A 17,690-nucleotide genomic window follows, 5' to 3' on the forward strand; every position below is an offset into this window, starting at 1 on the left:
TACCAGTCATGTATATGCCCACATGGAAAGCTCTCCAACACTTATTGCAAAATGGAAAAAGCAAATTACTGATATTAATTATAGACTTATGTCATTTGGTAAAATATGTGTTTAAAAACAAAATTATATGTATGTATGTGCAGACAAGTACACACACATATATAAATATATTCATGTGTATATATATGTTACATATTGCATGGGAGGTGATCTGGGGATACTTACCTGGCAGGTGAGATACTGTGATTATGAAGGTGGTTTTCCCAGAGTGGGGCTTATCCATTGCACTCTGGATGTTCTGACCCCGTGACTTCCTCTAATGTGGAAAACCCAATGGCATAATTTGTAGTAGTGAGGAACTTCATTTACACTCTCCCTCAAAAGGAAATAAAAAAGTAAAAACAAACAAGAAAAAAAAGAAAGAAAAGGAAAGAAGAAAAGACAAAAGCAAAGCAAAGCAAAGTTACCTGAAATAAATTAAAACCCACTTACTGTTAATCCTGATTACCTGTGAAGAGAGGAGTGTGATTCACCTAAAGTGAGATTGGATTATTCATTCTTACAATATAATGTTTCTGAGCTTGAATTTTTTTAATAAAATGTTTTTATATAATTAAAATTAAACCAATACAGATGTAAAGAAAGGAAAACTAGAAATGTGCACAAATGAATATGACATTTTAATATTTGGAAAAAATCTTGGTATTGAATCAAATATAATGTAACTCAATTTGTAATACTATGTACATTTATCTACTTGAATTGCATTTGGAGCAAAAGCAGAAAGGAGTCATCTTTATTGAGGCTTTAAATAAGAGTATTCAATAAGTTGTTGGTAGTGATAGATTTATGGGTCCTGAAAATTCTTGCACTGGAGTTTAGAGATGTGTTGACATAGTGTACATGCTTGTGGGAAGTGAGAGGAAGACTGCCTTTCGAGTGCACAGACTTACTGGGTTCTAGCTGTATTGACTGTCATTCCCGCCTCAATAAGAATTCCAATCGACATCTGTGGGAGTCATAGCTGAGTTGAATATCAAGCTATATTTTAAATTATGAGCAAGAGTCATTGCTTTTAATTAGTTGCTTATGGTAGGTATGGGATAAAATATTCTTTATAAAAACCCTATGGGTAAGTAAGCTAGAAATACCCAATATTTTGAGAGCTGATGAAAGGATATTCCCTGTGGAAAAATACATGTATGTATTAAATGTGCATACAATGTCTTTTATGTAAATTTCCCATTTACGTTCATGCAAAAAAGGAATAATATATTTGTTGCACAGGGTTGATCCTACCTACCCCACCCCCCTGCAACACACAAACACACACATTTCCTTGGATCTTTTTAATTACTGTACCTTGTTTGATAAGTCTCCAGTTTTCATCTGATATTCCTGGAAATATCCAAAGTACAAGACAGGAACTTTTGCAGCATAGTTATGTTTTGTTAATAAACATAAATTTGTATAAAACAATACATATTTGTTGGCATTTTAATGGTAGTGAATATGTACTCACAGTGCCAAGCACTCTTCTAAGAGGAAACTGAAGAAAAGAGAAGTTAAGGAACTTGCCCATGGTCCCATAGCTGGTAAGGAGCAGAACCAGGGTTCAAATCCAGCAGCCTAGCCCTGAGCTTACACTTTTGCATACTGCGATATGTGGAAACACCATGTCCCAATTCCTTTACATGCCCATATCCTGGCTCTAAGGTGACAAAAGTTCTTTTTGTCATGGTTGAGCTTCCTGGTTGTTCTTGAAGATTCTTTCATTTCTTAAAGTCTCTGAAATTAATGTCCCAGCACCTTAAGAACCTGATGTCCTTTCTTATAGCTGGGGCTCACTATTGCCTCAATCAAAATTCTTTGCTGGAAGTTAAGGAAACCAGTTCATTTTTGCTTGCACTCACCATCTTTTCTGTTTGTTGTTTCAGACACCTTATTTATTTGTCTTTTCTCTCTGTTTGTGGTTTCAGAGACCTTATTTATTTGTCCTTTCTCTCCTCCAGAAAGCCACTTTGAGATGCTTCAAGTGGCCTTTTCTCTAGACAGTTAATAGTCTCTTTTTCTTGTGATGCCATACACAACATACGGCATTGAGCTTTCTGGTTGTTGCTCAGTTATTAAAACTTAGGGTGATATTATGTATTGCAGCCCAATCCAGAGTGGAAAAAGAACAAATTGTGTCTCTCCTTCAATCTCATCATCTTTATTTCACTCACAGCTCTTCTCTGGCTTTTACGAACTGTGGCATTGCCTTTTAAAACTGCTCCCCAAATGTGAAAACCTCCCACCTGCCTGTTATTCACATGCATTCTCCTATCTTGACTGTATTGACTATGGTGCACTCAAAGCAAAAAAAAAAAAAAAAAAAAAAAAAAAAAAAAAGGCCCATCACACACTTTAATCAAGTTCAAGTGACTAAGGCTTCTACACAAGAACTGACTCATTGCCTGTGATTTTTGCTCAACTGCTTAAATTAGACAGGGGCATTGCTTTGGGCTAGAAATATTTTTTAGTCATCTAAGTATACTTAGATCCTACCGTAAGTATATGTTCAGACACCATATCAACTCCTTTATAGTTGATAAAGGTTGAGAACACAGAAAGGATTTAAATACTTAGGCTCATCTGATGAATGAGGGAATTGGTGAGAAAAGAGGCTATATAATTCAAAGTATTTGATTGCTAGTTAGTAAGGCCACTGAATGAGGAATAAAAACCACTAATTACCAGTTTTCCATTATTACTTCATGTTGATATGCTCGTTAGATATTTGATATACCAGATCTACATGAAGTTTAGGGTTTTTTTTTTTTTTTGAGAGAATGCGTCTAGATTTGAATCTTGAAAATTAAAGCATAAAACATTACATTGGTGATTTGTTAAAGAGAATGTTCCTTCTCTTAGACAGTTAAGTTTTAAAAAATGATTTTATACTGTTTTCCCTTAGTACTTAAGTAGTGTATACTAACATTCTAATCAAGTGAGTGATCTAGAGTTTAAGGCAGTCTTTTCACTAACACTGTTGCTCACTACCCACCCAGGCTCCCCATTATTCCCCATTCTGCATTTTCCATCTCATACAGGAATACAGGAAGGAAGGGAGGGAGGGAGGGAGAGAAGGAAGGAAGGAAGGAGGGAGGGAGGGAGAAAGGGAGTTAGACAAAGGATAATAATTCCCTTAATTCCCAAACTTCATATTAAGGACTTACTGTGCACTAACCTAATGTGAAGTGCTTTCTTTATATATACTTATCCACCTTCATCCAGTTGAATGCAAGATTAAAAGCCAGCATTTTCCAACTGTAAGAAACCTAGATAGTTATATATTCTTTTTATTTTATAGCTGGGAAGACTATGATTAGGAAGGTTAAGAAACTTGGAGGATCATACAGTTTATTGGTGACAATCTCAGGGAAAAGCGACAAACCTCTCTAGTTTTGGTTTAAGGGTTTTCCTACAATTTCTATTGATATTTCACTAGAACTCTTGGTAAAAGACATATTCAGCATAAATCACAGGATGTACAAAGTGCAAGAAACTCTTTAATTCAGACACCATATCAACTTCTGTATAGCTAAAGATGACGATAATGAGTCCTTACTTATCTCCTCTGAGAGGAGCAGGAGGAACCAGTATTTTCTATTATGCTTAGTTTAAGCTTTTAAAAAATTCTTAATTCTGACTATTTTTGATACTAGAATGAATGTTAACCTTAAGATATGGAATCCTATGTTTATTTTTAGCTCAGTATTAACTCCCAAACTTAATTAAAATGCTAAATGGTCTGGACCTCTGTTTCATAAATTGCTAAATGAGAGGGTTGGAAAAGATGACCATTAAAGACTTTTTCAGCTTTAATGGAAACCACGTCCTATCTAAGCAGATTAAAAAGGAGAAAAATATTTTTTACAGATTAATTTTCTAAATTAGTGACTGTGATAACTTGGTAAAGTTATATGTGCAGATAGGGAATAGAAGTGTAGTATAGTATAGTGTAATACAGTATAGTGTAGTATAGTATAGTGTAATACAGTATAGTGTAGTATAGTATAGTGTAATACAGTATAGTGTAGTATAGTATAGTGTAATATGGTATAGTATAGTGTAATACAGTATAGTGTAGTATAGTATAGTATAGTGTAATACGGTATAGTATAGTGTAATACAGTATAGTGTAGTATAGTATAGTGTAATACAGTATAGTGTAGTATAGTATTGTGTAATACAGTATAGTGTAGTATAGTATAGTGTAATATGGTATAGTATAGTGTAATACAGTATAGTGTAGTATAGTATAGTATAGTGTAATATGGTATAGTATAGTGTAATACAGTATAGTGTAGTATAGTATAGTATAGTGTAATACAGTATAGTGTAGTATAGTATAGTGTAATACAGTATAGTGTAGTATAGTATAGTGTAATACAGTATAGTGTAGTATAGTATAGTGTAATATGGTATAGTATAGTGTAATACAGTATAGTGTAGTATAGTATAGTATAGTGTAATATGGTATAGTATAGTGTAATACAGTATAGTGTAGTATAGTATAGTGTAATACAGTATAGTGTAGTATAGTATAGTGTAATACAGTGTAGTGTAGTATAGTATAGTGTAATAGAGTATAGTGTAATACAGTATAGTGTAGTATAGTATAGTATAGTGTAATATGGTATAGTATAGTGTAATACAGTATAGTGTAGTATAGTATAGTATAGTGTAATACGGTATAGTATAGTGTAATACAGTATAGTGTAGTATAGTGTAATACAGTATAGTGTAGTATAGTATAGTGTAATATGGTATAGTATAGTGTAATACAGTATAGTGTAGTATCGTATAGTATAGTGTAATATGGTATAGTATAGTGTAATACAGTATAGTGTAGTATAGTATAGTGTAATACAGTATAGTGTAGTATAGTATAGTGTAATACAGTGTAGTGTAGTATAGTATAGTGTAATAGAGTATAGTGTAATACAGTATAGTGTAGTATAGTATAGTATAGTGTAATATGGTATAGTATAGTGTAATACAGTATAGTGTAGTATAGTATAGTATAGTGTAATACGGTATAGTATAGTGTAATACAGTATAGTGTAGTATAGTATAGTGTAATACAGTATAGTGTAGTATAGTGTAATACAGTATAGTGTAGTATAGTATAGTGTAATACAGTATAGTGTAGTATAGTATAGTGTAATATGGTATAGTATAGTGTAATACAGTATAGTGTAGTATCGTATAGTGTAATACAGTATAGTGTAGTATAGTATAGTGTAATACAGTATAGTGTAGTATAGTATAGTGTAATATGGTATAGTATAGTGTAATACAGTATAGTGTAGTATAGTATAGTATAGTGTAATATGGTATAGTATAGTATAGTGTAATACAGTATAGTGTAGTATAGTCTAGTATAGTGTAATACAGTATAGTGTAGTATAGTGTAATCCAGTATAGTGTAGTATAGTATAGTATAAAAGAAATGTATAGTAAAAGAAGACATTGCAGTAAGATGGTAGCCATCATTGAAAAAATAAATTTGTAAAAGCATAAATATTTGGAGGGGATCCAGGAACATTATTATCAAATTATTTGAATATTATTTAAATAATTTCCTATTTCAGAATCTTTTATGACATTTTGAAAAAGTCCTAAATTAATCCATTTTGATATTGAGTTGATTGGAAAGTTACCACTTGAACAAAGTTGAATGAATAAATACAGAAGCGTGATAATAAACAAACAGCCTCTCGCAACATTTCTGAACTTTACAAGCATGATTCTCAAAGCCTGAATGTAACTTTGGTTAGTGAGATCCATTCTGAGCATTGTCCTCAGGGATTGATAAAGATTCCCACCTTATCCAAATTTTAGTCTGACTCTTCTGAGTCCCCTTCTCAATTAGGCATCAGTCTTGTCTTGCCTTTTTAGCAAGAATCTCCCCATCCTTGATCTCGCCTCTTAGGAATTTCCCATCCACTGACCCCACTCTCTTTGCCCATTGGCTATATATCCCTACTTGTCCACATTGTATTCAGAGTTGTGTTCCATCTGTATCCTCTATTGCAGTAGTCTTGAAGAAATCCTTCTTTGCCATTTTAATTTGTGGTGAGCAATTTTTCTGTGACATAAATTTAGGTGGATGACTCAAAACAATGTCTTTTCCGCTTCCAAAGGGCCTACCTGTTTACCTACAAGGTATATAGGTGACTGCCTCCAAGACTGTGAAGAATGTATGTCTGGGGAAATTGAAGTTTGATAGGTTTACAAGAAAACTTAGTAGTCCTTTGATTTCTCTCCAAGAAAATGTATATTTGACACATTTTTGCTAATGTGTTTCAAGCAAGGAAATTTATGCTAGTGCCTAAAGAACTATCAGTGAAGAAATTGCCTGGCAACAGCAATAGAACTGGAGACGGAGATATCTCTTTCATCAGGATTTTTCAGTTCCCTATACACGTAAACAGGTGCTCTGACCAGGTTGGACTGATCAATGGATAAATTTGTCCCGTGAAATTAGATGACCCCTACTTCCTAGCTCCCTCAAACTCTATTTTCTCACAATGTACCTATCCCCTATTCTGATAAACTAGGGATTCGGCTACAGGGAGACATTTGTAACTGCCATTGTAATTTATAGTAGGCAATACTAAATCTAAGAAGTGATCTCCTAATGCCTTAAGAGATAAATTCATCTCAAGAGGAAAAGTCATCTTGCTTGTTAAATCCAGCATAGGAATAGAACCAAAATGGTTGTTCTTGGCCTGTGAGCACCTGGGGAGAAGAATGGCTGTGTGTAAGAATAAATAGAGCTTTTGTTCAATAGAAATACTGAGAGACAAAATAGCATTCAACTTCTCCAACTGAGCTCAACACAGAGGGACTGGACATTATATTCACTTTTCTAGAACACTTATTGTTGCACCGGGAGAATTGGCAACGATTGGCACTGAGGAATGGTGGCTGATTACCAGTAACACGTGACTAATGATAGACAAACACATGGACATATACTTAAGTAAAACATTGGGAATTCCTTGAAATACTGTAAGAATGGGAACTCTTAAAAGGTCTGGACTTTCCATATAGGTATAGCACTGAAACTCTCTGGATTTGAGTATTAATATTAATGATACTAATTGGATTCAGAAGCTTGGAATGTTTTGAATATTTCATTTTATATGAAAGGCACTGCTGATACAAGTTACATAGATTTTATAAATATTGTCTAATAAGTTTATTGTTTTATTTATTCTACTCAGTATTACATTTGTATCTGAAGAGATCTTAATAATTCTTTCCATTCAGACAACTGTATCTTGACAAATATCACAAATATAAATGTTTATCATGTGAATCACATATTTTCATAACACATACCAGACTGGCTGCTCAGAAGAAAAATAAGTCCATATCTGGAAGTCAGGAGAAGGAATTCCAGTTCCTGCCATGTACCCATCTGATGCATCTCTATGTCACCTCATTTCTCTAGCCTCTGGGTTCTGATTGGCCTCTTAGAATATCTTAAAATGATCATCACTGTTCTATACATGCAATAAGAATTGAGTGAATTAGGTGATGTGAATGTAAAAGAGATGCACTGGTAGCAGTTTTTCAGAAGATACATTAAAGGCAGAATTATCGGGATTTTTTTCCTTTTTCTTTATTTTTTTTTTCTTTTGAGACAGAGTCACTCTATTGCCCAGGCTGGAGTGCAGTGGCATATCTCAGCTCACTGCAACCTCCGCCTCACAGGTTCAAGTGATTCTCCTGCCTCAGCCTCCCAAGTAGCTAGGACTACAGGCACGCACCACCACACCTGGCTAATGTTTGTATTTTTAGTACCAAAGGGGTTTTACCATTTTGGCCAGGCTCCCGACCTTAAGTGATCCACTTGCCTCAGCCTTCCAAAGTGTTGATATTACAGGCATGAGCCTCCACACCCTGCCAAAGGTAGAATTAACTTGTTTCAACTCTGATGACTTATTAGCAGAAAATCTTTGGGCAAATTAATTTTTTGCATCTATTTATCTATAAAGTAAGATTCATTATTATATTTAACCTATTGGGTTGTTGTGAGCATGAAGTGAGCTGATATATGTTAAACTCATAAACCTCACTTAGCACCTAATAAACAATCATATATGAGTACTTAAGGTTTGAAACTTTTGTTTTCTCACAGTCTATTCGAATTTTTAATAGTTCAATTTTATACTGTTGTCTTACTTTCCTTGATAACATCTCTAAAGTGGCTTGAGATAGAAATGTCTAAAATACATGCATTGAAAATTTCAAGGTGATCTATATTGGGACAGATGTGTGAATAAGCATATAATGCTATCTGACAGTAGAATGAAAATTAGTAGAAAAATAAGAATATTTATTTGTTCTTGTTTTCTTTTCATTCTGTCCTTCATGTAAGTGTGTATCACACTTTTGTAAATAAAACCAAATCCCTTCAATTTTCACACTCATATTCACCGCCTCCAATTCCTCTTAATTTTTTCCTCTCTTTGGTACATAATAAGCCCCAGTAAGTTTGTAGAAATTGTCACTATTCATTAGAGGGAAAAAAATGGAATGGAAATGGCCAAATGAAATAATCCGGGATTTGTGGCAAGAGAAGCACACTCCGGATTTTTCATTAGATGGAAAACTCTATTCATTTGGAAAGTTGTTCTTTATCCTTCGCTCTCTTTCTCTCTGTGTGTCTCTGTCTCTTTCCTTCTTCTTAAAGATTCTAAGGAGTTGAAAATGGTACTATAGATGAGTCTTTTTTGCAAGCATGCAAACATCTTTTCATTCATCCCCAAAATTTTATTTGGTACCTACTATGTACTGGGTACCAAGTATAATATTTTAAGATTAGGGTAACTACCATGGGCTGGCAATTGGTAATTTCTATTGTATTTTGTTTTATTTTCTACATTTATTTATAATAAGTAGGTCATTACTATCATAGCAGTAAATTTACCTCAAGGTCTTCTACCTCATAAATCACTTTCTGACAGCCATGCAGGTCACAGGTAACTCACCATGCATCCCCCTTCTTCTTCACTTCAGTGTGCACATTTACATACAGTTAGAATAACAAAAAACAGGGTTTTAGGTTTTTTAAAATCACAGTAATTTGCTAAAAAATATCAACATCATCATAACTTATTCTCCAAGGGGTATCTAGGGAAAATTTAAGTTCATTCTACAATGATTATTAGAGACATGAATTTTGCTTCCTAAAACTGAATATTCAAATAGTCTCAAGGAATCATTCATAGAGTTTATAAATTTATGGTCTCATGTCTGAATGTTTTAATGTATAGATTTTTCAGAAAACTTGTAAAAGCCAGCATTTCTTATAAATAATTAACCAGTAAACTTTCAGAATATGAAACAACCAACTGTCTCATTCCCAACATACTATTCACTAAAATTAAAATATTTGGAGAAACAAGTACTGTAAAATAAAATGATTTTATATACTGAAAATTTTTTAGTGATGGCCAGGTACAGTGGCTCACGCGTGTAATCCCAGCACTTTGGGAGGCTGAGGTGGGTAGATAACCTGAGGTCAGAAGATGAGCCTGGCCAACATGGTGCAACCCTGTCTCTAATAAACCTACAAAAATTAGCTGGGCATGGTGGTGGATGCCTATAATTCCAGCTCCTTAGGGGTCTGAGGCAAGGGAACCACTTGAACCCAGGTGGCAGAGGTTGCAGTGAGCTGAGATCTTGTCACTGCACTCTAGCCTGAGCAATAGACTGAGACTCAGTCTTAATAAAAAGAAAAAAAAAAATTTAGTTGTATATTTTAAAATGAAAATTCTGGCCAGGCGCGGTGGCTCACGCCTGTAATCCCAGCACTTTGGGAGGCCGAGGCGGGTGGATCACGAGGTCAAGAGATCGAGACCATCCCGGTCAACATGGTGAAACCCCGTCTCTACTAAAAATACAAAAAATTAGCTGGGCACGGTGGCACATGCCTGTAATCCCAGCTACTCAGGAGGCTGAGACAGGAGAATTGCCTGAACCCAGGAGGCAGAGCTTGCGGTGAGCCGAGATCACGCCATTGCACTCCAGCCTGGGTAACAAGAGAGAAACTCTGTCTCAAAAAAAGAGAGGAAAAAAAAAAAAAAAGAAAATTCTAAATCATATAAATAAATAGTTGCTTTTTTCTTTTACTTTTACATTAAAAGCACTGTTTATTCACTTATGAACACATAAATACACATATTTACTATCAATATTTAATATATATTGATTTTGAGGGAAATACATTTAAACAATACTTCTGTGTTTTCCAAATTCCATTTGTTACCACCACACAATTTTAAGCAATCCCATATGATTTAAGGTCAATGTTCCTATTACCACATTCTCTGATATAAATAAGTATATGTTTGTGTATATATTCACATACATACATCTTTGTTTATATATGTATACCCACATATATACATATGGACATACATAGATATACAATTTTTGTACATAATTGTAAAATTTCCAGACATATTTAGTTTTTCTAGTCATTCTTTGTTATTAATATTCAATTTAATTTCACTGAGGTCAAAGGAGTTCAATTATATACCAAACCTTTGCAATTTGTTGAAGTTAAATTTATGGATATGGCATAGGATCAATTTTCATGAATGTTCCATGTGTTCTCAAAAAAAAAAGAGGATTGTGCCATTGATGGGTGTAAGTTTCATATATGTCCATGTGAATCACCCAAGTAGTGTGAATTTAGATCTTAAACCCACTGCAAGGGCTAGTTTGGGATTATAGAAAATCAAAGAATTTTTCTCTCCACTTGGCATTTGATGTGAAATAGAAAATTTTTTTCAGTATCCTTTGCATAGCAAGGTTTAGTTAGAATTCTCCCTTTTGCTTGGAGTGTTTATTTCTAATCTTCACTTTTACTGTGAGTCCAGTGTCTATGGGGTCATCTCTTAGTATGTTCACTACCTTGGGAACATGCTGTCTTTCGTCTCCCCTCTCTCACACCCCTCATACCACCATGGAAGCTCGAGATAACTAGAGGTGGGTTGTCATCCACAAGATAAAAACCAGCTTTGGGGCTTGCTGACCTGGTTTCCTGGTATCATTAGAATATTTGGGGGCTTTTAAACTTTACTGATTTCCTGAAAGTTCAGGAATGCATTTGGAATGATGTTATAGACATTTTAAAATATTTTTCCAGCAATTTAGTTACTTCCATAACTTCTAGCTCCTGGGAAGATTATTCTGCATGACTAATCTACCATATTATTGAAAACAGAAGCACCTGAACATCTTCTTAATAAGGCAGTGACATGCTGAATTTTGAAATCTTTCATAGAAGACCAGTTTAATTTAATACTACAGACATATTATTAGATACTAATGGAATCAACAAAAGTGTCAAGAACAGATGGGATTAATTCTCTTCTAACTGGAATAATGGATGAAAAACTCATAGGATGTGCTTAGGTTTTCCTTTCTTCTTATTTTAAATATATGGATTAGACACACTCAAATGAGAAGACATTTGTTAAAGAAAACACCACCATGAAATAATTTAAAAATACTTTTAAGTTAGGAGAACACAATACTCCCTCAAAACAATAATTCTCAGAGCCTTTTATAGGAAAAGAGCATAAGCAATGGGAACACATGAGAATGAACTTGGTTTATCAGTATTTTACTCTGGGTCTTTAGGTAATAATTATGCAGCCATATGCTAATAAAAAGCACTCATGAATTAAGTACTTTTTGGTCTGCTATCCTGAAATTGCCAGACTCTGAAATGAGGAGGCAGACACAGTGAGGGAATTAAAAAGGAAAGCATTTCCTCAGGAAATTATACTCTCCTTAATCCAATCTTTGCACAGCTGCAATACAATTAAGCAACACCAGGGGCAAGTTACAGCAAGAGGGTTTTATTTGTTGTCTTTTCATTTTTGTTTGTTTTTGTTAACCACATGACAGTGTATCTATTAGAAAAAAAAAGCATCAGACAATTGGCTCTCTCAAAAACCCTCCAAGAATTTTTAAAAAATTTAATTTCAAAACAACAGGGGATGGGGAATCATCTGAGTGGAAAATTTCAAATGATGAGGATCTTTTTTCCCCCTGCCTCCATTCTCTTAACCAACTTCTGGGATTTATCTCATGTAATATTTTTTATGAAGTAATCTGATAGAAAACAATTTCATAGAGATAATCATACTTAAAGATGACATTATGCTTTTCTGGGCAATAAACTGTATGAGCACTAGGATAAATTACAGGAAGAGATTGTGAGCCTGTTGGACAAGTAAAGGGCATGGGAAGTTTTAGAAACAATACTTCAAAGGTATGAGACTTTGGAAAATAACTTTTTAGGATTAAGGTCCTTCATTTACATGTTACGATATGCAAAATGCTTGGAAGTCCTGAGCACTCATGACCTAAAACCAACAAGTTCAACAAAAGCTTTATGTCATTGCAATTAAAAGGGAAAGAATGGAGTTTCACATAAGTAGATGTTTGATTTGCAAAGCACCAGGAAATGCCCCATATCCCAAAGCAGTCTCCTATACCCAGTGTGCACACACTTAGCCCAATTGGTAGGTGTATTTTACTCCTAGAGATCTATTAAAAATAGGCAATGCTTCTGCAGAAATATTTAAGTTCAAACATTACTTGAAAGTATACAATTATCTTTAATCTGTTTAAATCTGGATTTTATCTCTACTGTAAAGTAGAGAACAACATCTGAAATTTAGACAGAAGTGGACATATTAGCTATAGGCAGTAAAAATACAGAATCGAAAAGGCCCTTGGAGATGATCAGGCTAACGTAGGTCACACCCCAGGTAAAGAAAAGGAGCATGATTTTGTGGAGATGGAAATGTATTTGTTAAGGGCAAGGACAGAGATCTGGCTAGGCCCACGATTGCCGGAAGTATAGTTTTGGCGTCAGAGGCTGATACGTGGATTTGGAGAATGGGATATAGAGGTAAACTCTCAATCTCAAGGAACATCCTGACAGGCCACTGTTAACAGAGCAGGGTGTAATTGAGAGGGGTAGACCAGAGAAGAATGAAGGGCTGTACTGATACAGGAAGGAGAATGCTAGGGAGAAAATTTCAAAAGAGAAAACAATAATGAAGAGGAGTTGAAAAGAAGCATTCTACCCAGTGATTTTCTAGAGCAGAAGTTTGCAGTGCTTTTGGTCTCAGAAACCTTTTAGGCTCCTTAAAATCAATGGAGATCAAAAGGCTTTTATTATGCTGGTGTGTGTTTTGTATACTGATACATGCTGCTGATATATATTCATATTTACTGTAATACAAATTAAAGTTAAAAAATAATTTAGACTTGAATATTGGCCTGCCTTGCTAGGTTGGGGAAGTTTTCCTGGATAATATCCTGAAGAGTATTTTCCTGTTTAATAAATGGTGTTGGGAAAACTGGCTAGCCATGTGCAGAAAGCAGAAACTGGACCCCTTCCTGACACCTTACACTAAAATTAACTCCAGATGGATTAAAGACTTAAACATAAGACCTAATACCATAAAAACCCTAGAAGAAAATCTAGGCAAAACCATTCAGGACATAGGTGTAGGCAAGGACTTCATAACCAAAACACCAAAAGCATTGGCAACAAAAGCCAAAATAGACAAATGGGACCTAATCAAACTCCACAGCTTCTGCACAGCAAAAGAAACAGTCGTTAGAGTGAATTGGCAACCAACAGAATGGGAAAAAATTTTTGCAGTCTACCCATCTGACAAAGGGCTAATATCCAGAATCTACAAAGAACTAAAACAGATTTACAAGAAAAAAACAAACAAGCCCATTCAAAAGTGGGTGAAGGATATGAACAGATACTTTACAAAAGAAGACATTCTTGAGACCAACACACATATGAAAAAATGCTCATCATCACTGGTCATTAGAGAAATGCAAATCAAAACTACATTGAGATACCGTCTTACTCCAGCTAGAATGGCGATCATTAAAAAATCTGGAGACAACAGATGCTGGAGAGGATGTGGAGAAATAGGAACACTTTTACACTGTTGGTGGGAGTGTAAATTAGTTCAACCATTGTGGAAGACAGTGTGGCGATTCCTCAAGAACCTAGAAATAGAAATTTAATTTGACTCAGCAATCCCATTACTGGGTATATATCCAAAGGATTATAAATCGTTCTACTATAAGGACACATGCACACGAATGTTCATTGCAGCACAGTTTACAATAGCAGAGACCTGGAACCAACCCACATGCCCATCTATGATAGACTGGACATGGAAAATGTGGCACATATACACCATGGAATATTATGCAGCCATCAAAAACGGTGAGTTCATGTCCTTTGTAGGGACATGGATGAACCTGGAAACCATCATTCTCAGCAGACTGACACAAGAACAGAAAATCAATTCTGTTGATTGATGTTGGAATAAAAAAGATAAAGTTCTCACTCATAGGTGGGTGTTGAACAATGAGAACACATAGACACTGGGAGAGGAGCATCACACACTGCGGTCTGTCGGGGAGAAATAGGGGAGGGACAGTGGGGGGTGGGGAGTTAGAGAGAGATAGCATGGGGAGAAATGCCAGATATAGGTGATGGGGAGGAAGGCAGCAAATCACACTGCCATGTGTGTACCTATGCAACAATCTTGCATGTTCTTCACATGTACCCCAAAACCTAAAATGCAATAAAAAAATAAAATTAAATTAAAAAGAAAGAAATAATTTAGAATTCTTAATTCATTTAAAAAAATTCTAATACAAGTTAACACAAATAACTTTTTGTGAACAAATGCTTTCCTTCTTTCCTTCCTTCTTTCTTTCTTCCTTTCTTTCCTTTCTTTCTTTCTTAAGATGGAGTCTCACACTGTTGCCTAGGCTGGAGTGCAGTGGCACAATCTTGGCTCACAGCAACCTCTGCCTCTTGGGTTCAAGCAATTCTCATGCCTCAGCCTCCCAAGCAGTGGGGACTACAGGCACGCACAACTATGCCCAGCTAATTTTTTTGTATTTTTAGTAGAAGTGGGGTTACACTATATTGGTCAGGCTGGTCTTGAACTCCTGACCTTGTGATCCTCCTGCTTTGGCTTCCCAAAGTGCTGAGATTATAGGTGTGAGCCACCATGCCCAACAAATACTATGCTTTCTAAACCCAAAAATATTTAGCAAAAGGACTGATATTGATTTATATTTTACAATTCTATTTAATGTCTGGCTTAATCGAATATACTTAGATTCTCATATCAGTTTCTAAATTTAGTCTGTTGCAGCATATTGTTTTCATCAAAGAATATAAAGAAAATCTGGCTACACATATATCTGTATTTGGAAAAGAGAAGAATATTATAATGGCTATTTCAAGTAGCTATGTATTCCCGTCTTTGATGCTACATGAAAACTCATGAAGTGTTAGTTCTTTAAAACTTAATTTCGGTGAGAAAAGTATATCAATGATGTTACAATAAAATCCATTGTTTTATCTTGTACGTACAATGGATTTTTTATCAATGCATGATTTTGTAACATTATGCTTTGGTCATTTAAAAAATAGTGATGCAGTAAGTAATACAGACCTTCCCTTCCCATGTTGACACTACTCAAAAATCATATGCAATAAGATCAGCACTGATTTCATCAGGTAAGTATTTATGTATTGGACAACTGTCAAGTTAATGGTGGCACATAGACGTTTTCTAAAATTCTGAATTTGACTTGAAAGCTTAAACCGTATCATTGATAAAAAAGACTACCAGTTGCTTTTCTTGAAGTGAGAGGCTCACTTTATTGATTTTGGAGAAAATGTCTCCCAAACAAACACCTAATCCAGAAGAACCATAGATTGGCCTTCAGTTTTTCTTTCAAGTAAAATTGGAGTTTCTAAGATAATAAGGAATGAATTTACCCAACTGCCTAAAAAAATAAAAAAAGGACAAAGTATATAAAACAGCAGTTTACAAGATATAGGAAAATAATCCTTGAGAGATGGAAAGCAAATAATGTGCATGTATAGTTATTCCAGCTTACTACCCTAGAGAAAACAAGACAGAGCTGCTGGACTACCCAGGGGAGGGAGATGATGCTGAGAGTTCATGCAAAACAAAGCGTCTGCAGTTACCAGTGCAGAGCACAGGAGAAGGAAAGAAAACAAGATTTCCAGAGAATTTCCCCAAGGATATTCAGCTGCTTACTGATTGGAGTATGCATGTGAGAAAACTATCGAAGTCAGGGAAAGAATCACCCAAAAGGATGAAAGTTAATAGTGCTGTGATCCTTCTTGTATGTGCCTTTTGGTGAGTATGCATATACATTTCTGCTGGGTAAGTGCTTAGGAGGGGAGTTGTGGCTTAATAGAGTCTGCATGTTAGTGACTGTTCCAATTTATGCCCCCACCAATGGTTTCAGTTTTTCTACATCCTCTTTAAGACTTGTGTTGTCTATTATTATTATTTTAATTATTACAATAGCTGTATAATATTATCTCATTTGGTTTTAATTTGCATTTCCTTTATTACTATGGAATCGAGTTCCTTTTTATATATCCATTGCCTTTGTTCATATAGCCATTATGGCATAATTAATCATTAAAATAACTTTGTAATAAAACCCATTTCCTATTATAGTGAGTTAGCAGGGCTTTTTCTCCCTTAGGAATAATGTATGCAAACATCGAAGCTTAAACGAAGTTCTTTGTCAGTTTTTTGACTATCTTAGGAAGAGTCCACTGAAAATGTGAAATTTAGAAAAAAACATTATTTAATAAGTAGCTATAGAAAAGCTTCATTGATTGCACTAGCTAGAAATTCTGCACCAAACTGAAAAAGCCTGCTCAAGTGCTAATTAGCCAGCGGGTGATGTGCACATCTTGAACCGGGTAGCAAAACCCTTTCCCCATGGGCTTGTGGAGAGGCTTGCTATTTTCAACGTTTGTGTTAGACCAACTCACCTCACAAAGTGAGACACTTAGATAAATGGGGTCAAAGATGCTACCACATGATTCTGGCAAATTTTTTCTCAACAAAATTAGAACAAGTTGACGGATCTCTGTCAACTTTATAAATAACTTTTCTATGTAAACAAAAATAAGACTACATTGAAGGGGGCATCTGGTTGTATAAAAATAGGCTGCACATGGCCCAGTAAAAATTAGCTCTCATGAGGAAGGGTTTGCTAATTATTTTTTCTTTGGTGCTGTCATTCCTGAAATACCTTCACCACCTGAAGCCTTGCACTTGGCATTTCTCAAATCACTTGATTTAAATTTTAAAAAAATTGCAGTGGGTGTCTAAATATGCCAACAGCATAATCCCAATTAATGTAAATAGTCTATAAGTCACAGTAGCCCTGACAAAAATGTTAACAGGTATCATTAGACATTCTGCATCACTCCTTAGGTGAAACATGAAGCCTGCGAAGCTTCTCACATAAAACAAAATATCACAAAGAAAATAGATATGAAGCACATTCCTGGCCTTCAAAGCTTTGCTACTTACATTTTGTACTGTTTATTTAGATGAGGCCCGTGGTTTTACACCGCGATTGTCATATTGCTCATTTGTAGACAGCATCACAGTAACTAATGAGTTAAACAACTAAGAGAATGTTTAGAAAAAGTGGAAGAGACTTTGTTTAGATTTTTTTATTTAAAAATAAGTGTACAAATTATCTTGCAA

The 17,690-nt window shown here is 34.9% G+C and overlaps 1 non-coding gene across 1 annotated transcript; it reads left to right on the top strand.

The window, feature by feature from the left end:
* The first annotated feature begins 217 nt into the window (after positions 1-217).
* On the top strand, positions 218-380 carry LOC135268616 (U1 spliceosomal RNA). The gene has a single exon (XR_010336916.1). It is a non-coding gene; the product is annotated as a U1 spliceosomal RNA (small nuclear RNA).
* Positions 381-17,690: the final 17,310 nt, after the last annotated feature.

This window comes from Aotus nancymaae, unplaced genomic scaffold, assembly GCF_030222135.1.
Source record: "Aotus nancymaae isolate 86718 unplaced genomic scaffold, 86718_ANA_hifiasm-v0.15.2.pri h1tg000040l, whole genome shotgun sequence".
Lineage (NCBI taxonomy): Eukaryota > Metazoa > Chordata > Mammalia > Primates > Aotidae > Aotus > Aotus nancymaae.